The sequence below is a fragment of the Arachis hypogaea genome, chromosome 4 (assembly GCF_003086295.3).
Source record: "Arachis hypogaea cultivar Tifrunner chromosome 4, arahy.Tifrunner.gnm2.J5K5, whole genome shotgun sequence".
Lineage (NCBI taxonomy): Eukaryota > Viridiplantae > Streptophyta > Magnoliopsida > Fabales > Fabaceae > Arachis > Arachis hypogaea.
The window spans coordinates 66,760,373-66,784,868 of record NC_092039.1 but is presented as its reverse complement, the minus strand read 5'-3'; the positions used below and the strand labels follow the sequence as shown (position 1 = coordinate 66,784,868).

Genomic DNA, 24,496 nt, shown 5'->3' with positions numbered 1-24,496 from the left:
TAGGCGCTATATCCTCGGACGTGGCAGAAAGGCGACATCCGAAAGGATGTGTCGGGTTGGCATTCATAGACCGACAAGTGATATCACGAGCCAATAAGATAGACATTCATCATATGCATCTTTTATATGCTTGTTTGCTTTGATTACTTGAGTTTGACTAATTGTATAACATGCCTACTTGCTTCTTAAATTACTTGCTGTACATGTATGTTATTTGTGTTTTACTTGCTTGCATTAATTGTGATTGTCTGGTGCTGAGGAGGTTAGGAAGGCGATGGCGATGGGATCGCATGAAGGTTAAGGTGGTGAAGGCTTTGGGATACAACGGTGTGATTAGTATTAGTTAGAATTCCCCTAAGTTTAGATAACCTTGTTTATGGTTTATGGCTTAATTTACTTATTATATTCTAAGCTTGAATATCCGTATGTGATGTGAAGCTCTAGGGTTGCCTTCAGCGTCCCAGAGCCTTACATCTTACATTATTGAGCACTCTTACCATACTGAAAACCTCCGGTTCTCATTCTATACGTTGTTGTTGTTTTTCAGACGCAGGTTTACAAATTCACCCAGTGAAATTGCGGACATGGTGACAGAGCGGAGTATGGTTCTTTCCTTGTATATTTCATGTTTTACTTTTGTCGTACTATTCTCTCACATCTCTTTATATATTTATCTTTATGGCCTTAAAGGCATATCTGAGAGATAAGTTGTATAAGCTGTTTTAACAACAAAACTCTGTATTTTTCGGTATATAACTAGTCGGCTTAAACTCCGCAAGTTGCAGCTAGTTCCCTATGAGTATTATATTCATATATTTATATATGTTCTATTCTTTTGCATCTATTCTTTGTGTCTTGTGAGGTAGCTTCGTGTGAACGTTTCGCGCTTTTGTAAATCTGTCTTTGAGCTTAATCTTTCATCGGCCTTCTAGAATATATTATTTCCTTCTATATATAAATATGTATAAGCCTTAGGATTGTCATAACCTCTAATTAACCTTTGGTTTACAGCTAGAGGTAAGGCTTACGGTAATTGGGGTGTTACATTTAGTGGTATCAGCGCGGTTCGTCCTCGTGAGCCTAAAGGATGGACCGATTGTGCTTCGTTGCACACTCTGGGTCATTTTTTTCTTTCATGTTATTTAGGTTATCTACTTGATATGCATAGCATGCATGTTTGTGAACGCCTTTGGGGATAATTGAAGCACTGAGCTTGAGATATTGAGACTAATCAACTTGATATCGATTGTTTGGTGTGGAAAAGAAACCTGAATGGCAACTCATGGATGAGGTCGATCACGTTCACGGAGAGATAATGTGGATGACTAGCCTAGTTAAGGTGTTCGAGCTCAACATGTTCAAGAGGACCAGTCGTGGAGGGTGCGGCATATCGGTTGATGGGTGCGGCCCGACAGTAGTGGCAACAGAAATAACGAGGGATGCTTTCATGGTTTTTAACTATGATTTTTAGTTTCTAACTGGTATGGTCTTGAATTTTGTTGAAGAATTTTTAGAGTTTAAAATTATTTTGAAATTTTGTTAGGAACTTTGGTTTGGAAAGTTGGTCAAAACTCTTGGTTTAAATTACAAGGTTTAAAAGAAAAGTGAGTTCTCCAATTATGTTCATTTGTGAACTTGGTTTCCAAATTATCTTATCGAAAGGAATTCAAATTGAAAAATTTTTATTTAAGAAAACCGTGATTTCTAGTATTTGACTTACGAGTAAATGATTTTTTTGACTCTCTTGAGAAAAATCTTTAGCAATGAACTGGTTTAGAATAAACTTGTTTTAAAGGTTTTGGAAAGATGTTACACAATCGGTAATAGTTTTAAAGGTTTTAATGACGATAATCAGAGTGAAACAGCAGAAGGTGAGAGGGTACATTGACACAGTAGAAAGCTTTGAAAATTTTCGAGGCCGAAAATTTTATTAGGACGGGAGAATGTAAGAACCGGGGTTTTTCACGAAAAAATGTTTTAATAAAATAATAATTTTAAGTGCCCGACATAGATTCAAAATTTAGAAGTTTTAATTTGAAAATATAAAGGCGAAATTTGGTTTCCATGAATTTTTTTGAGTCAGAAAATGTATTTTCTACGAAAAACCGAGAAAAACTGCGAACCGGTAGGCGAAATGATCGAACCGATTTAAGCCTGACCGGTACTGTGTTTTGTGAAAAATAAGATTTAGAAAATTGATTTATTGTATTTAAAAGGACAAAAAATAATTTAGAATTGAAAACCGGGCACTAATTTTAAAGGTTTTGGCCCAAAATGGGCCAAATAGGCTAAAAATGCTAACGGGTTGAACCGGGCTCAAACCGGGCCTAAGGCCCAACATATATAAGCTTATTAATGAGCATTTCAGATCATTTGACGCAAAAAGAGAGAGAGGGCGCGGTTTAGAAGAAGAGAGGAGAAGAAGCCGTTGTTACTATTCACCTCCTCCTTCAAAGCTTCCTAATTTTTGATCCGGAGTTTCGATTGATGAGCTGTTTGCGGCCATGCGAAGCTCTTGAAGAGCTCTTCCTTTATATCTAAAGAAATCTGGTAAGAAACTGAATCTCATACTCCAGTTTCCCAGCCCTAATTCTGCACATTTTTATGTTTGGTTTTTGAGTAGATGTTGTGGTTTTGGTTGTTTAGGTCGTTTTTAGTAGCGGGTAATTGTTGGATTTTATCCCTAATCTCATTGGACAAGGTAAGGTTTTCTAAACCCTTGTGTTTAGTTATTTTTTGTATCTTAGGTTTTGATTTTGGTGATATATGTATTGTTAGTTTGAGCTTTGGTGTTTGTTGGAGTTGGTTGAGGCTTTAGATCAAGCTTGGTGGCTTCGTTTTGGTGTTTTGGTGTGTTTGGGAATCGGCCAAGGTATGGTTTCAGTTTTCTTTATGTAATGTGTAATGTTTCTGAACACTTAGGCTAGTTGACCTTAAGATAGGATTGAATGCTTTGGGTGTATGTTTGATTATATGTGATTTTGATATTTAGGAAAAACTTGTATGATAGTGATGATGATATGGAGTTTTAGTATGAGGAGTATATGAGTTTGATGATGATTATTGGTATTTAATGATGATGAAGATTGATGATGAATGTGTGATTTAATTGTAATTGAGGAAGGATTGATGATTATTGAAATTGATGAGGCTTTGTAGTGATTGTTCATATTGTTGATGGTTGATATTGATTATGAGTGTTATGATGGTTGTTGATGTTGAGGAAATTGAGGATGAATGTTGATAATTGTTATGGTTGTTGAGAGCTGTTGGTATTGTTGATGATTATTGATGAGTTGTGTTGATTATGGTAAATGATGGTGTTGGTGTACGATGTGAGAATTGAGTAATGATGATTTTTGAGGATTTTTAATATTTGATGGGGTTTGTTGATGTTAATAAGGTTAATGGAAAGTGGAAAATGTGAATTTGGTTGGATTTGGAATTGTTGAATGGTTTAGAAGGTTGTGTGATTGAGAAAATGGTTGAAGTAGTGTTTGGTATGAATTTTGGGTTATTTTGGTATGGTTGAAATATTTTGAATGTTGAGGTTTGGCAAAATTCCGCATAATCTATTTTCTGGCAGCAGTTTCGGATGCTTTTTGGGAACGATCTAACCATCACAATTGCATGGGATTAATTTTTATCGAATCTTTGTGATGTGTAGAAAAATCTTGAAAATGTTGGTTAAAGTTTAACGGTTGGATTAGGAGATATAAATTTTTGAAGTTTGTTACTTTAAAATTGATTTTTTTGCAGCTACATAATCAAACCAGCGAATTTCCAAGCCTATATCTCCCAATCCTGACCATAATTTTGAGTGGGATTAAAAGGAAATTGAGTTTTGGACTGTTTTCTTGTTTGTGTCAAAATTTTAGACTATTATAAATTTTGTAGAAGGAGTTGTGCTTGTTTTAAAAATAGAGCTCTTAGCTATTTTGACAGCAAAACTAATTTTTGAAAGTAAACTTGTAATCAGTATAACTCTCTCCAGAAAAATGATTTTTCTATGAGACTTTGACTGCTTTAAAGCTCTATGAGTTTAGTTTATTTTTGGAAAATTTTAGATACATCAAATTAAAATATGATTTTTGGTGGATTTTCTAAGAAGAGGGTAGCTTGCTGCCTTGGTGCAGAGATTTCAAATTTAAAATCATTTTTTGCAAGAGAAATGGTTTTGTTTTTTTATTTTATTCAACTAAGCTATTTCAACTGGGTTCAAATATATAGGATACTTCCGTTTTGAGTCTAGGGATGGAGATTAGGCTTGTAAACTTCTGTGACACCTATTTAAGACTTTTGGCTCGATTTTGGATATCAAAACGTAGAGAAGATCCTAGGTGATTTTAACTTGGTAATTTGATAAAAAGTTAGAAAACACAGGCTTAGATTTTGGGTGTATTGAGGATGAGTTTGCTTGAGAGAGAAGGAGGAGTAGTGAACTTGGTGAATGTTGATAACGAATCGAGAAACTGATGAATCAATGAGTTCGAAATGAAAATTATGAATCGATGATGGTTATGATGAGTTGAGGACTCAAAGATGAATGATGATCTTATTGGATGTGGAAAGTGTGCCAGGCACTATATCCTTCGAATGATAATGTTTGAAGGAGAGTGTTCCAGGCACTATATCCTTAGAATGTTCAAAGTTGAGAATTGATAATTGAAAGTTGATTAGGATAAGAAATGGTGATGACCGGTGATGATTTGAGGTTGGACTTGTTGGATGTGAAAAGTGTGCCAGGCACTATACCCTTGGATTGATAGTGTGCCAGGCACTATATCTTCGAAACGATAGTGTGCCAGGTACTATATCCTCGGAACAAAGCGTGCCAGGCGCTATATCCTCGAACGTGGCAGAAAGGCGACATCCAAAAGGATGTGTCGGGTTGGCATTCATAGACCGACAAGTGATATCACGAGCCAATAAGATAGACATTCATCATATACATCTTCTATATGCTTGTTTACTTTGAGTACTTGAGTTTGCCTAATTGTATAACATGCCTACTTGCTTCTTAAATTACTTGTTGTACAAGTATATTATTTGTGTTTTACTTGCTTGCATTAATTGTGATTGTCTGGTGCTGAGGAGGTTAGGAAGGCGGTGGCAATGGGATCGCACGGAGGTTAGGGTGGTGAAGGCTGTGGGATACAACGGTGTGATTAGCATTAGTTAGAATTTTCCTAAGTTTAGATAACCTTGTTTATGGTTAACGGCTTAATTTACTTATTAAATTCTAAGCTTAAATATCTGTATGTGATGTGAAGCTCTAGGATTTCCTTCGGCGTCTCGGAGCCTTACATCTTACATTATTGGGCATTGTTACCATATTGAGAACCTCCGGTTCTCATTCCATACTTTGTTGTTGTTTTTCAAACGCAGGTTTACAAATTCACCTAGGTGAAATTGCGAACATGGTGACAGAGCGGAGTATGGTTCTTTCCTTGTATATTTCTGTTTTACTTTTGTCGTAGTATTCTCTGACATCTCTTTGTATATTTATCTTTATGGCCTTAGAGGTATATCTGAGAGATAAGTTGTATAAGCTGTTTTAACTCCAAAATTCTGTATTTTTTGGTATATAACTAGTCAGCTTAAACTCCGCAAGTTGCGGCTTGTTCTGTATGAATATTATATTCTTATATTTATATATGTTATTTTCTCTTGCATCTATACTTTGTGTCTTGTGCGGTAGCTTTGTGTGAACATTTCGCGCTTTTGTAAATCTCTCTTTGAGCTTAATCCTTCATCGGGCTTCTAGAATATATTATTTCCTTCTATATATAAATATATATAAGCCTTAGGACTGTTGTAACCTCTAATTAACCTTTGCTTTACGGCTAGAGGTAAGGCTTAGGGTAATTGGGGTGTTACACCATCTTCATCATTATCAGGAGCAGGAGGAAGACATCCTTAGAGAAGTTCTTCAAACTCATCATCATCAAGATAAGGAATTGCCAAAGGATCCTTAGAGGCACCAACAACTCTATTACCATTTGTTCCGAGGGTTACCTGAAACTGTAGGTCGATCTAGGACGAGATCTTCTGTGCTGGTCGGCGCTGTTGAGTCCGACTTGATGATGGTGGCTGGAGCCACCATGTCTGACTTGTTGGACTTGGTGGTGGTGTTGATCCTTCGTCATCCGAGGGTGGTGGTACCTGCAAGGGACTCTAATGCTTAAGTTAGTAAGGTATTAACCAGGTTTTTAGTAGAATCAGAGTATGAGTTATACCTGGGTATTCCAGTGTATTTATAATAGCGTGGAATGACCTTTTCTAGAGATAAGATTGTTATCTTATCTTATCTTTGAGTGAAGTCATCTTTATCTTTAAGGGAACCGCCCTTATCTTTTCTAGGCTTGGGCTGCCTTTAGATTTGGGTTGTGTTCCTCTGTTTGGGCCTCCTTGGGCCTCTGTAGCGGTGTGGCCGACCTCTTTTATAAAGAGGTCGGGTAATTCTGATCTTTGAACAAGCTGGTCGTCTTGACTTTGATCAGCTAGGGTCGTGCAGCTCAACCCGAGGCATGAACAGTGCCCCTGCTTGAGCTCGATCTTTTTTTAGAGGTCATGTCTTTTTGGACTTCGCCTTCTTTTGGTGAGGTCGAGCTCGAGCATTTTTGTTGATCCTGTTTTGTAAAGCTTTTGAATACGAAGCGTTTCTTCTCACTCCTTTAATTGCTTTGTGCGTTGCGCTTTCCTTGGGAACGTGCGAGGGTTTAAATACTCATTAACTCTTTGCCATTTCCTTTTACTTCCCTCTTTGTATCATCATTTGAATTTTCAAAGCTTCAGTCTTTCTTTCTTTTTTCACTTCCCTTTCTCTGACTGTTGGTGTTTTACCCTTTCGTTTCTCAAGTTCTTCCATTCTCGTGCTTCGTGGCTTCTTCGTCACTTCTTTTGTCATCTCCTTCTTCTTTAACAGGTTGGTTTTCTTCTTCTCTTCTTTTACTTTCCAAGCCGTTCTTTTCTTTGTATTTGAAAAGTTTTGATCTTGGTTGATTTTGTGTTGGAAAGCTTGAATCTTTCCTGTGTTTTTGTCGTGCCCGGTTGCATGTGACGCTTGTTCTAAGGGTTTTTTTCATTTTGTATGAACCTTCTCTTGTTTCCTGATAGTTGATGCTCCTAGGGCTTTTGAATAATTTGTTACTGTCTCTAATTGTGTCCTCTGATTTGAAGCTTTTGGAATAATAAGCTATTTGATTCTGAGAAAGGTTGCGTCTTTGGTGATTTCTATTTGGTATGCTTTGATGTATGATAGTTCCTTTTGTAAAGAGATGGTGATTTTAATGACTCTTTGATTTGCTTGTTTGAGAAGAGGGTTATTTGTTGAGAGATGTCGAGACGTAAGTTTTAGTCCTTACTTCATTACTGCCTCCAAAGGGTGCCCCTGGACTTTGGTGTGAGTCTTAGGGTTTCCCTTTTACTGCTGAGTCTGCTACTTGCTGTTTAATTTTGCTGTCCGATTTGTTACCTTATTTTCCTGAGTTGTTTTGGTAGTACCAGTTTTTTCTTTTTCTTGTTGTAGGACTATTTGATCTCATGTCTTCTCGCAAAAATATTGTCGAGATATCCTCCCAGGTCCCTAATGGCATGGCCGACTGGGTGGATTCTATGGTTCTTATGTGTGTTTCGCTGGTTGATTCTGAATTTTGTGAGCAGCTTAGGAAGTTTCATAGGGTTTGTAGTAATGGTAGTGATGAAAAGAATTATGAGCTTGTATCCCTTACTTCTAAAGAGAGAGTTTGTTTTTCTACTCAGGTTGTTGGAGACTGTCCCTTTTTCTATGTGTACGACTTCTTTTTTGTCAAATGAATATCACTCTTCCTTTCGAGACCAACCTTTTGTGGTCTTCTAACGTAGCTCCGTCTCCACCTCAATTCTTAGGGTTTTATAAAGATTTTTCAATTGTTGTGCCATGAATTAGGTGTCCAGCCTTCCCAATCCCTCTTCTTTTATCTTTTTATTCTGACAAAGCCTAGTGTTGTTAAGAAGAAGGCCGCCTGGGTCTCTTTCTGATCTTCCCAGAGGAAAAAGGTCTTTTCCATGTATGATGAATCCTTCCTTCATTTTAAGAACTATTTTTTCAAGATTCGAGCTGTCGAAGGAGCTCGCCCCTTTTTTCTGGATGAGAATAATGAGCCTGCCTTTCCTTTAGAGTGGCAACAGAATGTAGTGGTATCTAGGTATTCCTGGGAGATGTTGGATGAGGTTGAGCAAGCCTTTATGACTGTGTTGGAAGAGAACTAGGGGCAGCCTCCTCATCTTGATACCAAGAAAATTCTAGGAGATACATCACTTCTGCGAGCTGAACTAGGTAGTGGCTGACTTCCTTTATATCTTGTTGTGTATGTTTGCTTTGTCGCGTTTATTCCTTTTCTTTCCAATTTATAACTTGGTTTCTTGCTGTGTATTTCCAGAGATTGTTAAAAACAATGATTCCATGAAGGCCTTTAAAAAGGCGAAAAAGGCAACTGCAGCCTTAAACATCTCGGCGAAGGTTCCCGGTGAGGGGTCGTCTAAGGCTTCCTTGAAGAGGTCGACCTCAGACGCTTCTGGACCCAAGAAAGTCATGCCGACTCCTAATGTCCGGCTAGCCTCATCTGTTCCTCCTCTACCAACCTCCAATGCTGCCTTCCCATCTGCTGTTGGTCCTTCTCCCAAGAAGCAGAGAACTGCCGAGACCTTTAATTTGGATGCCCCTGATTTTGATGTCGTGGAGTTTGTCGATCAGCAAATTACTCCCTATGGTATTTTGCCTTTGAATGATGTGTCCATTCTTCAACATTTGGACTTCATTACACAAAGCAGTATAAAGATGACACATATGGGAGCAGCTTTATTTAGGACTGCTCCAGATGTTCCTGTTCATGCCACCAAGGCTTTCATGGAGGAGGCCAAGTCGGAGTATGATAGGATCAAGGGGTTGAAGGAGGAGCTCGAGAAAAGGTGGCGAAGCTGGAGAAAGAGTTGGAGGGTGAGAAGACTCAGGCTACAGTGGCTAAGGCTTTGGCGGATCTGTCAGAGGAGTGATAAGCAAGAATCTACACTGGTTCGGAATTCCACAAAATGTTCCCGTTGTTAGTATAGTCCAAACCGATAGTCAACTCTCGCATCAAATTAAACTTTGGTTTTGTCACGAGTACAAACCCCAATAAAAATTAACCGAAGTATTTAAACCTCGGGTCATCTCACAAGAAATTGCAATGAAGTGAATGATTATTGGCTATGAAGGAACAAGGGGTTTGATTTATAAAAGGGGCAAGAAAATAAATGGACAAGAAAGTAGATGGCAAGAAAAGTAAATCAAGCAAGTAACTAAAGAGAGCAAGTAATCAAAAGAGACATTCATGGCAAGAATTGAGAATATAGGCTTTCTATCCTAGTGATACAATGATTAATTCATCCTATTTAGTCAACTCCAACAAATGGAAGAAGGTATCATGTTATCTTCACATAGGGAGAACGTCAAAGAAGACTAATCAATCATATCACAATAATAAACAAGAATTTATCTTATTACGTCATCCCCGACGATGGAGGAAGGTATCATATTATCCTCATACTCGGAGAAAGTCTAATAAGACTAGCTAATCTCAATCCAAATGTCATAATCAACTTACTAATTGAATTAGCAAAAGATTAGCGTCAATGGAAACAATATTGGCTAACAACTCTAGGTCACCAACATAGGTTGGGTTTTCATGACTCAAGATCACCTAATTACTCTTTCTAATCCAAGAATGCTCAAGATCTACTCTAAAGCCCAACCAAGCATTTTGTTAAATACTTGGTGGGTATAAATGGAAAGCATGGTAAATGTGCAAGAAATAGTAAATCTACCAACTACCAATTACAAGAAAAGTAAAATTCACAACTCACATCATCAACAAAAAGAACATCAAACATCAATTGCATTAATAGAGAATCCAAATCCAACATGAGCATTCAATAACATGAAAGAAGCATAAAATTAAAATTATCATAACAAACTAAGAGAATGAAGGTGTAGAAGCAAGAATGCATAAAGGAAACAAGATGAAAACATGAAATTGGACCTAGATCTAAGATTGAAATATCCTAGGAACCCTAATTCTAGAGAGAAGAGGGAGCTTCTCTCTCTAGAAACTAAACTACATGATGCTATACTACAAACAATTGCTCCCCCCTTTGCTTGGGCTTCAATTCTTCATGAAATACACTCAGAATTAGGTTGGAATTGGGCCTGGGCTGCTCAGAAATCGCCCCCAGCGTTTTTCCTTTAAGTGAGTCACGTGCGAGTATCGGCGCGTCGATTGGCTATTTCTTCATCCGCACGGACGCGTCATATACGCGTGCGTGTCTCTATTCAAAATCACTTTTGCGCATGTGCGCCTTGTACACGTGCGCGCCCATCGATGCATTCCCAATTCTTGTTTCCTCATGCATTCTCACTTTGTATGCTTTTCTCCTCATTTCTTTCATCCAATACTTGCCTTATGAATAAAAGTGGGAAAAGGTGAATAAATCTCCTAAAAGAAGATTAAGATTAACCACGAAATTGGGGTTTATCAAGGAGATGGCCCAGAAGCACAAGGATAGCTATGTCCGGACTTATAGGGAGATGGTAGAGTTCCGGGAGAGTTTGGAATCTGCTCGATCTGACTATGCCGAGCTCCAGAGTCATCTTGTGAGTAGTGTGACTGTTGCTTATGAGAATCTAAAGTCTCAGGTCCGAGTTCTTGCTCCCGAGCTTGACCTGACTCTATTTAGTTTGGACAACATTGTAGTAGATGGGAAGATTGTCCCTGACGGCTCGGATGATGATGTAGACGTAGATTTGCTTGCTGTGCCATCTGCCAAAGGTCCTGCTGCCTCAGCTTCTTCGGCTCCTACTACTGAGGTTGGCCATCCCGAGTTGGACCCAGATGTTCAGATCCTGAACTAGCTAGATGGAACCGTTGCTGCTGTCCCGCTTGCGACCTGTCTTCCTTCGCCACGAGATGCCGCCACTGAGGAATCTTCACATCCTTTATAGTTTCTGATTTGTTTTCATATCTGTGATGGCCCGACTTGTGGGTCTTTTGAACTACTATTTTGTGACTTCTTGGTCTATTCTGACTCTGGACACTTTTAGTTGCTTTTCTTTTAGTAACTTTATTTAGAAAAACAAAGTATTTTCTTCAGCTCTTGTGGTCGACTTCTAAGTGGCCTCTTGAGTCTGTTTTATTGTAACAACTTTATTTCTTTGTGATATGCTTGCCTGTAGCTTTCTTTAGCACTTTCCAGGAATCTTTAGAGTGTTGGAGTCTTGTTGTCCGATCTCTTTTGATTGCCTTTGTGCACTACCTTAGTTGAAGTGTCCTTTTAAGGCTAGTTTTTTGTTTTTGAGTATTCTTTGATAGAATAGTTTGTAAATTGATTTTGGCGAGGTCGTGGTCTTTCGGGTCGAGTTGTCTCCCTTTTGACACATGCCTTCTGTTAGTTGATTTTTTTTAGTTGATCTTTTTCTTGAGTTATTTCTTGTAATCCCTTGGGTTTACTTTTTATAACTCTGTCGCTTTTGGTCGCCTTGGGGTGACTTTTTCATGTCGGTCCACTCTAAGTTATTTTTAGTAATCCATTTTGTTTGGACCTTGCCAAGTATTTTTTTATAGATTACTTTTTATAACTTTTTGTAGCTTTGCCGGGCCTACTTCGTCATATCGGTCCCTTCTAAGTTATTTCTAGTAATCCATTTTTTGGACCTTGTCCGATATCTTTTTATGGATTACTTTTTATAACTTTGTAGCTTTGGTCCGACTTCTTCTTGTCGGTTCCTTTGGAAGTTATTTCTAGTAATCCATTTTTTGGACCTTGTCCGCTCTCTTTTTATGGATTACTTTTTATAACTTTGTAGCTTTGGTCCGACTTCTTCGTGTTGGTTCTTTTTGAAGTTATTTCTAGTAATCCACTTTTTAGGGCTGGCCAGGCCTCTTTTTAGGGATTACTTTTTATAACTTTTCGTCGCTTTAATCTGGTCCAACTTCTTTTGTGTTGGTCCATTCCAAGTTATTTCTAGTAATCCATTTTTGTTTCAGACCTCGTCAGGTCTCTATTCATGGATCGCTTTTTATAAATTCTTGCATTATTCTGTTTTTATTGCTTTTCATCTTGCCGATTTTATAGAGTTTGATCCTCGTTTGGTCGATCTTTGATGAATTCGGTTTTCATTCTTTGTCGACCACGTCGAGCAGTGAATTTGGTTTTCACTTTTGCTGATCTGTAGCTTTATAATCGGGCAATGAATTTTTGCATTTTCAGATTAATGCATCTTAATAAAGAGAATTTTGTAGAAAATCTGAAAAACTTTATTCTAAGTAGAAAATAGGCAAATATATACATGTGGGTGTTCACCCTTCTTAAGTTAGGTAATTTTGTAGATCTTGGCTTGGTGCCTCATTAAAAAACCTTTTTTAGGAAAAATAGTGCACTTTTGTCCCAAGATCTTTTATTACCTTTTAACTATAATACCTTCTTAGATTGCAGGTGTGCCATGATCTCGGTAGCTCTCGGCCCTCGTGTTCGGACACTTTGTAGTAACCTTTTCCCAGTACCTCTGTGATTTGGTAGGGTCCTTTCCAATTAGCTACTCTTCCCTCTCCGGGTCGACTTGTTCCGATATCATTTCGGATTAGGATGAGGTCATTCTTGGCAAAGCTTCGCTGCACTACTTTTTGATTGTATCTTAAGGCCATGTGGTGTTTTAGTGCTTCTTCTCTGATCCAAGCTCTTTCTCGAACTTCTGAGAGTAGGTCGAGCTCTCCCTTTTGAAGTTAGGAGTTAGCTTCTTCGCTGTAGAGGATCGTTTTGGATGATCCTTCTTCAACTTCTACCGGTATCATTGCCTCCATCCATAAGTCAATCGGAAGGGTGATTCCTTTGTGGTGGAGTGTGGAGTTGTCCGATATGCCCATATGACTTGTGGGAACTCTTCGGCCCAGGCTTCCTTTGTGTCCTGCAACCTCCATTTTAACCCGGCTAATATGACTTTATTGGCAGCTTCTGCTTGTCCGTTAGCCTATGGGTGTTCTACGGATATGAATTCGTGCTTTATCTTTAGGTCAGTTACCAACATTCTAAAGGCTGCATTTGTGAATTGGGTGCCATTGTCTGTGGTGATGGAGTAAGGAACCCCAAGCCTCGTGATAATGTTCCTATATAGGAATTTTTGACTTCTTTGGGCAATGGCATTGGCTAGGGGCTTTGCCTCTATCCATTTTGTAAAATAATCTACCCCTACAATGAGGAACTTAACCTGTCCTGACCGTTGGGGGAAGGGCCCAAGAAGGTTGAGTCCCCACTTTACAAATAGCCAAGGTGATGTTATGCTGATGAGTTCCTCTGGTGGGGCGACATACAAGTTGGCATGTTTCGCACATGGTGGACACGTCTTAACATACTCGGTGGCTTCTTTTTGTAAAGTTGGCCAAAAGAATCTGGCTCGGAGTACTTTTTTGACAAGGGCTCGTGCTCCGAGATGGTTCCCACAGGTGCCACTGTGTATCTCTTCCAAGACCTCTTTTATGTTAGAGGTCGGTACACATTTTAGTAGGGGTGTCGAAATTCCTCTCTTGTATAGAATGTCATTTATGATGGTGTAATACTGTGCCTTCCGCTTTAACCTCTTTGCCTCCTTCTTATCTGCAGAGAGTATCTCTGACTTGAGGTAGTTGATTATTGGAGTCATCCATCCTTAATCCTGGCCTGATATGGCTAGGATTTTTTCTTCTTCCGAGATTGACGGGTTCTGCAGTACTTCTTGGATGAGGCTCCTATTATTGCCCCCTGGTTTGGTGCTGGCTAATTTTGAGAGTGCGTTAGCTCGAGCATTCTGCTCCACATACCTGAAATTGCCCGAGTTATTCTCTGGTTTTGTCCAGGTACTTTTTCATAGCAGAATCTTTGGCTTGATAGTTCCCTGCTATTTGTGAGGTGACAACCTGTAAATTGCTAGAGATGATAAGTTTTTGGGCTCCGACTTCTTTAGCCAGCTTCAAGCCAGCCAATAGCACCTCATACTCAGCCTGGTTCTTGAAAGCAGGGAACTCGAACTTTGGTGAGAGTTCGATTTGGGTTCCCTGATTACTCTCTATTATCACACCTTCTCCACTCCAGGTTTTATTTGAGGAGCCATCCATGTAAAGATTCCAATTTGTAGGGGTTTCCGGGGTGTTAGTGTACTCTGCACTAAAGTCGGCCAGATACTGTGATTTGATCGCCGTCCGAGCTTCATATTGGAAGTCGAATTTAGACAACTCGACTGTCCACTGTAGGATTTTTCCTGCTAAATCTGTTTTCTGTAAAATACCTTTTATGGGCTGGTTGGTCCGAACTTTAATGGTGTGAGCTTGGAAGTATGGTCGAAGTCATCGAGAGGTTAATATAAGAGCGTAGGCGAACTTCTCTATCTTTTGATAGTTCAGTTCGGACCCTTGTAGCGCTTTGATGATGAAGTATATAGGATGCTGTCCGCTTTCGTCCTCTCTGACTAGTGCTAAAGCCACTGCCTGGCTTCCTACTGCGAGGTATAATATGAGTGTTTCTCCTTCCCGAGGTCGGGTAAGAATGGGTGGTTGTCCTAGGAATCTTTTGAAATCCTAGAAAGCTAGCTCGCACTCTAGTGTCTATTCGAACTTCTTTCCCTTACTTAGCATAGCGTAGAAGGGGAGAGATCTTATGGCTGATCCGGCTAGAAATATGGACAAGGCTGCCAGTCGCCCGTTGAGTTGTTGCACTTCTTTGACACAGGTCGGGCTTTTCATGTCGAGTATGGCCTGACACTTGTTCGGGTTTGCTTCGATTCCTCTTTGTGTCGGCATAAATCCAAGAATTTGCCAGCTTCTACTGCGAAGGTGCATTTCGCAGGGTTAAGTCACATGCCATATGATGACTTACATCATCTACCTTTTTTCTTGCATAAAAGGACCATAAAAGAGGCATAATCTCATTTGATCATTGCAATTCATTCCATAATTGATGAATATCATAGTACATTATTTTGAAATGAGTTTGTGTTAAATTTCAGGTGAAAAAGACATCAAAAATGGGAAGGAAACAACTAAACAAGTGGGCGTGTGAAGCAGGCGTGCCACTTGGAACAAATGCCACAAAAATGTATTGACGTGGCACGCTGGCACAACATTCTAGAGAGCAATAATGAAGACCATCAAAGGGGTGTGGCATGCCAACTAATAACCTAGAAGAGTGATCACTAGGGTGTGCCACTTTGTGTCGAAGGCGTGGCACGCCAATTCCAGAATTCACTAGGGCGTGCCACTTGAGGATCAAGGCACGGTGATGACAAGTCATCATATACCCATTTTTCAAGCTAATTTCACTTGTTTTATTAGTCTTTATGCACTTTCTTGCATCCTAAGTAAGTGATTTGGAGTGAAAATGCATAACTTCTTTAAATCAAACAACCACCATGAAATTAATGTTAACTCATGAGGTTTAAGCTAATTTTAATTGAATTTTAATTGATTTATAAGCCTTGTGAATTTAGTGATACTTAGAGTGGTTGTTTTGGTTTATTGTAGGTGAAGAAAAGAATAAAAGAGAAAAGCGTGGCCTAAGAAAGTGTGGCCAAAGGAGAAAAAGGCGTGGCTTATGAAGGAGGGAAGCAAGCATTGCCCTCCACAAGGGCACACTGCCCTCTAGGAGGGCAACATAAGGGAACAAAGCATGAAAGGCAACTCTGCCCTGCCCACTACAAGGGCAGAGCACAAATCTGTGCCTTGGAATCAAGAAGAACAAAATGTTGCCCTGCCCTCCTCAAGGGTAGTATCGGGCTCACCAAGGGAAGAAAATCAAAGGAAAATGCCTACAATGCTTGCCACAAGAGTTGAACACGGGACCATGAGGAAGCAAGGAATTAAGCCTCACTTTGGTACTAAGAAAGCCAAGGAAAATGGGTAGCGTGTGTAGCATCCAAGTTTCGAACGCGGGACTTCATGTTGGAAACACTGCCCTGCCCTCCGCGAGGGCAGGGCAGCATCCTGCGCACCAAGCCGCACCACGCCCGCACCACGCACGCACCACACATCAATTTTCTGCCCTGCCCTCCACAAGGACAAGGCAGCCTCCTGGAAGCTATTATTTTTGGGCTAAAATTGGATTAAAAATCCAATAAAATTCATTTCTTCACCAAATCAAAAGCCCATCCAAATCCCAAGATCCAAGAATAGAAAGTGTATAAATAGGAGCTAGTTTGATGTAATTAGGACTTTTTGCTTGACTTTTGAATTTTGCACTTTCTTTGAGCTTTGAATTTTTGCAACTTTTCTTGAGAGACTGAACCGAGATTTCAGAGAATTGGGGAGGAGAATTGATCTCTCTTCTTCCTCGTTCTTGCTTGGGCATTTTTAATTTCCTTGTTTTGAGTTTTGGGTGTGAAGAATTGAGGAAATTCTGTCTCAATCTCCATTCAAAATCTCTTTAAACATTTTTCTGCATAATTGAGTTCAATTTACATTCCCTTTACTGCTTCTTCTTCAATTTCTTGTCAATCACTTTGAGAACTTGGATCTAGGAAGGTAATTGAGATCTAGGCTCTGCTACCTAATCTCTGGAGTCCTGAGATCCCAATTTCCTTTTGGTTCTTCTATGAACCTTTGCTGCACTTAATTTCTTTACTGTTTGAGTTCTAATTGCTTCTAATTCAATTTCTGCTCTATTAACTGTGGCAATTCAATTTCTCTTTGTTTAGATTCTGCAATCCCAGTCCTCAAATCCCTTTTATATTCAAGCAATTTACATTTCTTGCCATTTAAGTTACTGCAATTTACATTTCTTGCACTTTAAGTTTCAGTCATTTAATTTCTTGTCCTTTAAGATTCAGTCTATTTTACTTTCCTGTCCTTTAATTTACTGCAATTCTTCCCTCTCCCTTTACATTCCAAGCAATTTAGCTTCTGTTAAATACAACCCACTCAACCAAAACTTAATTCGCTTGACTAAATCAACTACTAAACTAAAATTGCTCAATCATTCAATCCCTGTGGGATCGACCTCACTCATGTGAGTTATTATTACTTGATGTGATCCGGTACACTTGCCGGTGAGTTTTGTGTTGGATCGTTTTCCACATATCACATGGCACGCCAAGCCTAAGAGACCCACAATTGAATGGGCGTGCCACTTGAGCTACATGGCGTAGCACGCTGGTACAAGAATCCAGAAAAGGGGTTGAAGCCCAATGACGTCTGGGCGTGCCACTTGAGCAACCAGGCGTGGCACGCCAATGAACAAGAAGGCAAAGCAAAAAGCTAGGCGTGCCACTTGGTGTCGAAGGCGTGCCACGCCAGCTCAAGACGCCTCACTACGACGTGCCACATGAATGATCAGGCGTGGCACGCCAGCACTGAAGGAGGCTAAACAAAGCTGGGCATGCCACTCGGTATCGAAGGCGTGGCACGCCAGCTCAATTGTCCTACTTTGGCGTACCACTTGAACGTCCAGGCGTGGCACGCCAACCTTTGGAACCAAGGCAAGTGAAGGGCGTGGCACGCCAGTCTCATGGCGTGGCACGCTGGTAGTGTTTTCCAGAGGAGGAGATAAAGGGCCAAATGAACTGGGCGTGCTACTTGGATGATTAAGCGTGGCACGCCAGCAAGAGGATGAAGCATTTAGAGGGGCGTGGGATGCCAGACCTTGCGCGTGCCATGCTGGTACATGTTTCCAAAAGCATGAAGATGTGAAAAATAGCCTGGGCGTGCCACTTGGTGTCGAAGGCGTGGCACGCCAAGGTACTTGGGTCATTTAAAATGGCCTGGACGTGCCACTTTGGCTCGAAGGCATGGCACGCCAGGGTACTTGGGTCAATTAAAATGCCCTGGGCATGCCACTTTGTCTCGAAGGCGTGGCACGCCAGGGATGTGATGGAGGAAGGTGTGCCACTTGGAGGGTGAGGCGTGGCACGCCAAGCTTGAAACGAAGAAAGCGTGACGCGCCAGGGGAACGCCAGTCACATGCCAGCTGGAAGATCATGTTTGTTGAGCTTCTTTTTCCTCCAAATTGTAATTTTCTTTTCACTTTTGTTATTTCCTTTATTTTTAGATCTAGGAGTAGTATAAATACCCTTGGAAGTATTAGATACACACACAGATATGCAGATCACCATCTCAAGGGGATTGTAGAGTTTGAGTTTTTCACTTTTGACACTTCATCTCTTCCATCTTTTGTACTTTCTTTCTGAGCTATGAGTAGCTAAATTATCTCTCATTGAAAGAGGGAGCTCTATTGTACTTGATGGATTAATGATAGTGAATTTCTTCTTCTCTTCATCTTCTCTTCATCTTCTCTTTGATTTGCCTGAAGGGATTTCGATTTTCATGCTTAGTGTTCAATTATATTGGAAAAGAGATTGAATGCAAAATGGATTTCATGGGAACCTTGGAAAAGGAAACATGAAGCTATGCTAGAAATCTCTTCTCATACTTGAGTAGAATCTGGGTTTTGGTGTTTGGATATGGTGACATATAATCCTCCCTCTACCTGGACTTACAAGGATGTGTGGTAAAATCAGGGACCAAGCATGTCTCTATTCATGAGCAATTAGGCCAAAGAATTGGCTATTGATCAAGATCTGAGAGATTGAGTCACCAAGGGATTGGGGCTCAATCAATCATGATTGCCAAGAGGTCAGTGAGTTGCATGATTGAAGAGGATATAAGCTGGATTTAATCCAAAGAGACAATATCTTCTGATCTCAATGAATTCCCTCATTCTTATCTCTCCCATTCTTTTATAGCTTTCATGTACATTCTGCAAATTCCCACTCCCTTTTACATTCTTGCCATTTTTATTTCTGCACTTTATTGCTTTCCTTTATTCTTTTGCCATTTATGTTTCTGCCATTTATGATTCTGCACTTACAACTTTTTCTGTCTAAGCTTAACTAATTCACCCATTAATTAAAATTGTTCAAATATACCAATCTCCGTGGATACGATCCCACTCCACTGTGGGTTATTACTTGACGATAATTTTTGTGCACTTGCCAAAGAGCGGACTCATCAATTTTATTGGGAGGGGAGTGAATCCGAACTCATCAAGTTTTATGGCGCCGTTGCCGGGGATTGGTTTGAATTTGACAATGATTAAATTAATTGGAGAGCTAGATTAAGCACTTTCATCTACCTTGTTGTTTTCTTTTCCTTTTTTTGTAATCTTTAGATTCCCTTCTAATCTCTGTTTTTCTTTCTCTTTTTTTGGGATCATTTTAACTATTCAAGTTTTATATTTTCATGCATCTAAATGTTTGATTAATTGCATCAACCAAGCTAACCACTAATCTTAACTACGGAGATTCTTTCACTTGTCCTCTACTTGCTGTGCATTGAGTGTATGACAGGCAGAAGAGGAGAACCTTCATCCTTTTTTGATAATGAACCTGAGAGAACCTTCCTTTGATTGAGGAGGGAGGCTAGAGGCAAAGGCATAGTTGGAGAAGAACCAATGGAAGAAGATCTAACAACCACCATGGAAGACGAAGTGCATGACAATGTTGGAGGAGGTGCTGGAAATCAAGCTGGGTAAGAGATGATAGTCTTAGGCTCCTACATCAACCCAAATCCAGGAAACTATGGCAGCAGCATCCTCAAGCCAATAATTCATGCTAACAACTTTGAGTTGAAACCTCAACTTATCACCCTAGTCCAGAATAATTGTTCATATGGAGGAAGTGCCCAAGAAGATTCAAATCAACATCTCAGCATATTCTTGAGTATATGTGATACTGTAAAGTCCAATGGAGTACACCCTGACACCTACAAATTACTTTTGTTCCCTTTCTCACTCAAAGATAAGGTAACAAAGTGGTTGGAAGCATTTCCTAAGGAGAGCCTAACCACATGGGAAGATGTTGTGAACAAATTTCTAGCAAGATTTTACCCTCTACAGAGGATCAACAGGCTAAGAGCTGAGGTGCAAACCTTCAGACAACTAGATGGCAAAACACTCTATGAGGCCTGGGAGAGGTTCAAGGATCTAACAAGAAAATGCCCACTAGATATGTTTAATGAATGGGTGCAGCTCCACATTTTCTATGAAGGACTAACCTATGAATCAAAGAAGGCTGTGGACCACTCTTCAGGGGGTTCACACAACAACAAGAAGACTATTGAGGAAGCTATAGATGTCATTGAATCTGTAGCTGAGAATGACTAATTCTATGTTTCAGAAAGGGGCCAAAAGAAGGGGATGATAGAACTCAACTCTGTAGATGCCCTGTTGGCACAAAACAAGGCAATTGTAGCATAACTAGCCGCCTTGACTAAGAAGATGGAGAACAATTGATGAGCGGATAATTTATACGCTTTTTGGCATTGTTTTTAGCATGTTTTTAGTATGTTTTAGTTAGTTTTTATTATATTTTTATTAGTTTTTATTTAAAATTCAATTTTCTGGACTTTACTATGAGTTTGTGTGTTTTTCTGTGATTTCAGGTATTTTCTGGCTGAAATTGAGGGACCTGAGCAAAAATCTGATTCAGAGGTTGAAAAGGACTGCAGATGCTGTTGGATTCTGACTTCCCTGCACTCGAAGTAAATTTTCTGGAGCTACAGAAGCCCAATTGGCGAGCTCTCAATTGCATTGGAAAGTAGACATCCTGGGCTTTCCAGAAATATATAATAGTTCATACTTTGCCCGAGATTTGATGGCCCAAACTGGCATTCCAAATCAGCTCAAGACTGCCTGGCGTTTAAAGCCAGAACTGGCACAGAAGTGGGAGTTAAACTCCCAAACTGGCACAAAAGCTGGCGTTTAACTCCAAGAAAAGTCTCTACACATAGAAGCTTCAATGCTCAGCCCAAGCACACACCAAGTGGGCCCAGAAGTGGATTTTTACGTCATTTACTCATTTTTGTAAATCCTAAGCTACTAGTTCTCTATAAATAGGACCCTTTGCTATTGTATTTTTATCTTTGGACGTCTAGTTCTTAGATCATGGGGGCTGGCCTCTCGGCCATGCCTAGACCTTGTTCTTATGTATTTTCAACGGTAGAGTTTCTACACACCATAGATTAAGGTGTGGAGCTCTGCTGTACCTCGAGTATGAATGCAATTACTACTATTTTCCATTCAATTCAACTTATTCTTGTTCTAAGATATTCATTCGCACTCAAGAACTTGATGAATGTGATGATTATGTGATGCTCATCATCATTCTCACTTATGAATGCGTGCCTGACAACCACTTCCGTTCTACATGCAAACAAGGCTTGAATTGATGGCAACATTCTTGAGAATCTGGAAGGTCTAAACCTTGTCTGTGGTATTCTGAGTAGGATTCAAGGATTGAATGACTGTGACGAGCTTCAAACTCGCGATTGTGGGGCGTTAGTGACAGACGCAAAAGAATCACTGGATTCTATTCCGACATGATCGAGAACCGACAGATGAATAGCCGTGCTGTGACAGAGCGCGTTGAACATTTTCACTGAGAGGACGGGACTGTAGCCATTGACAACGGTGATGCCCAACATATGGCTTGCCATGGAAAGGAGTAAGAAGGATTGGATGAAGACAGTAGGAAAGCAGAGAGACGGAAGGGACAAAGCATCTCCATACGCTTATCTAAAATTCTCACCAATGAATTACATAAGTATCTCTATCTTTATTTTATATTTTATTCATCTTTTAATTATCAATCCTCCATAACCATTTGAATCCGCCTGACTGAGATTTACAAGATGACCGTAGCTTGCTTCATACCAACAATCTCCGTGGGATCGACCCTTACTCGCGTAAGGTTTATTACTTGGATGACCCAGTGCACTTGCTGGTTAGTTGTGCGAAGTTGTGATAAAGAGTTGAGATTGCAGTTGAGCGTACCATGTTCATGGCGCCATTGATGATCACAATTTCGTGCACCACATTTTTGGCGCCGTTGCCGGGGATTGTTTGAGTTTGAACAACTGACGGTTCATCTTGTTGCTTTGATTAGGTAATTCTATTTTATTTTGTTCTTCAGAGTTCTTAAGAATGAATTCTAGAGTTTCAGATGATGTTTTCATCATCACCAAAGCTGATTTATTCTCATCAATTTAGCTCTTGAATGTAATGTCCTGCTGAAGCTTGGCTAGCCATGTCTAATCTTTTTAGACTAAAGCTTTAGACTAACATTGCATGATTCCTGGAAATTCTTATTAAGAATTTTGATATCCTTATTTTCTTTTCCACTCAATTTTCGAAAAATCAAAAAAAAAATATAAAATCTTAAAACCAAAAATAATTTTATGTTTCTTGTTTGAGTCTAGTGTCTAATTTTAAATTTGGTGTCCATTGCATGTTTTTAGTCTTCTAATTTTCGAAATTACATGCATTATGTTCTTCATTGATGTTCAAGATGTTCTTGATGATTTCCTTGCTCTGATCTTTAAATTCTCTTGTTTTGTGTGTTTTGTTGTTTCTCATATGCATTCTCAATTTGTTAGTGTCAATAGTATACAAACTTCTAAGTTTGGTGTCTTGCATGCATTGTTTATTTGATTTTAGTTGCATTTTGATTATTCCTCATCATTAAAAATTCAAAAAAAATTCTTAATTTGTGTCTTTTCAAGTCAAATAATACAGAGAATTGAAGATTCAGAACATACAGCAGAGGAATCACATAGAAAAAGCTGGGCGTTCAAAACGCCCAGTGAAGAAGGAAAACTGGCGTTTAAACGCCAGCCAAGGCACCTGGCTGGGCATTTAACGCCCAAAAGGGTAGCATTTTGGGCGTTAAACGCCCAGAATGGATACCATTCTGGGCGTTTAATGCCAGGATGGCACAAGAGGGAAGATTTTGTTTTTAATTCAATTTTTTTTTTCAAGTTTTTTAATTTTTCAAAATCAAATCTTTTTAAAATCATATCTTTTCAATCATATATTTTCAAAATCAATTTCTTTCCATTTTTCAAAAATACATGCTAACAATTAATGATTTGATTCAACATTTCAAGTATGTTGCCTTTTCTGTTGAGAAAGGTTTAATGTCTGAATCATATCTTTTAAATTTCTTGTTAGCCAAGTCATTAATTTTAAAAATCAAATCTTTTTTCAAAATAGTTTTCAATCATATCTTTTTGATTTCTAATTTCAAAATCTTTTTCAAAAATCACTTTATTTCTTTCTCAATCTTAGTTTTCGAAAATCATCAATCAAATTTTCAAAATTTCTTTTAACTGTTTCAAAATCTTTTACTTTATTGTCGAAAATTCTTCCCCTCTTCTCACATCCTTCTATTTGTGGACTAACACTCCTCCTTAATGCACAATTCAAACTCTATCCCTCTTGATAAGTTCGAATTCTTCTACCTCCTCCTTCTATTCTTCTTTTCCTCTGACACCTCAAGGAATCTCTATACTGTGACATAGAGGATTCCATATTTTCTTGTTCTCTTCTCTTTCATATGAGCAGGAGCAAAGATAAAAGTATTCTTGTTGAGGCTGACCCTGAACCTAAAAGGACCTTGAAGCAAAAGCTAAGAGAAGCTAAAGCACTACTCTCTGTAGAGGACCTAACAGAAATCTTCAAACAAGAAGAAGACATGGCAGCCGAAAACAACAACAATGCCAACAATGCAAGGAAGGTGCTGGATGACTTTACTACACCTACTCCCGACTTCTATGGGAGAAGCATCTCTATCCCTGCCATTGGAGCAAACAACTTTGAGCTTAAGCCTCAATTAGTTTCTCTAATGCAATAGAATTGCAAGTTCCATGGACTTCCATTGGAAGATCTTCATCAGTTTTTAGCTGAATTCTTACAAATCTATGATACTGTCAAGACCAATGGGGTTGACCTTGAGGTCTACAGACTTATGCTATTCCCTTTTGCTGTAAGAGACAGAGCTAGGATATGGTTGGACTCACAACCTAAAGAAAGCCTGAACTCTTGGGAAAAGCTAGTCAATGCCTTCTTGGCAAAGTTCTTTTCCACCTAAAAAATTGAGTAAGCTTAGAGTGGAAGTCCAAACTTTCAGATAGAAGAAAGGTGAATCCCTTTATGAAGCTTGGGAAAGATACAAAAAATTGATCAGAAAGTGTCCTTCTGACATGCTTTCTGAATGGAGCATCATAGGTATCTTCTATGATGGTCTGTCTGAACTGTCCAAAATGTCATTGGACAACTCTGCTGGAGGATCTCTTCATCTGAAGAAGACGCCTGCAGAAGCTCAAGAACTCATTGAAATGGTTGCAAATAACCAATTCATGTACACTTCTGAAAGGAATCCTGTGAACAATGGGACTAATCAGAAGAAAGGAGTTCTTGAGATTGATACTCTGAATGCCATATTGGCTTAGAACAAAATATTGACTCAGCAAGTCAATATGATTTCTTAAAGTCTGTCTGGAATGCAAGCTTCACGAGGCAGTACTAAGGACGCTTCATCTGAAGAAGAAGCTTATGATCCTGAGAACCCATCAATGGAAGAGGTGAATTACATGGGAGAACCCTATGGAAACACCTATAATCCTTCATG

General features: G+C 39.4%; 1 non-coding gene across 1 annotated transcript; it reads right to left on the bottom strand.

Annotated features, from left to right (window-relative positions):
- Nucleotides 1-23,966: 23,966 nt before the first annotated feature.
- On the bottom strand, nt 23,967-24,074 carry LOC112798773 (small nucleolar RNA R71). The gene has a single exon (XR_003200370.1). It is a non-coding gene; the product is annotated as a small nucleolar RNA R71 (small nucleolar RNA).
- Nucleotides 24,075-24,496: the final 422 nt, after the last annotated feature.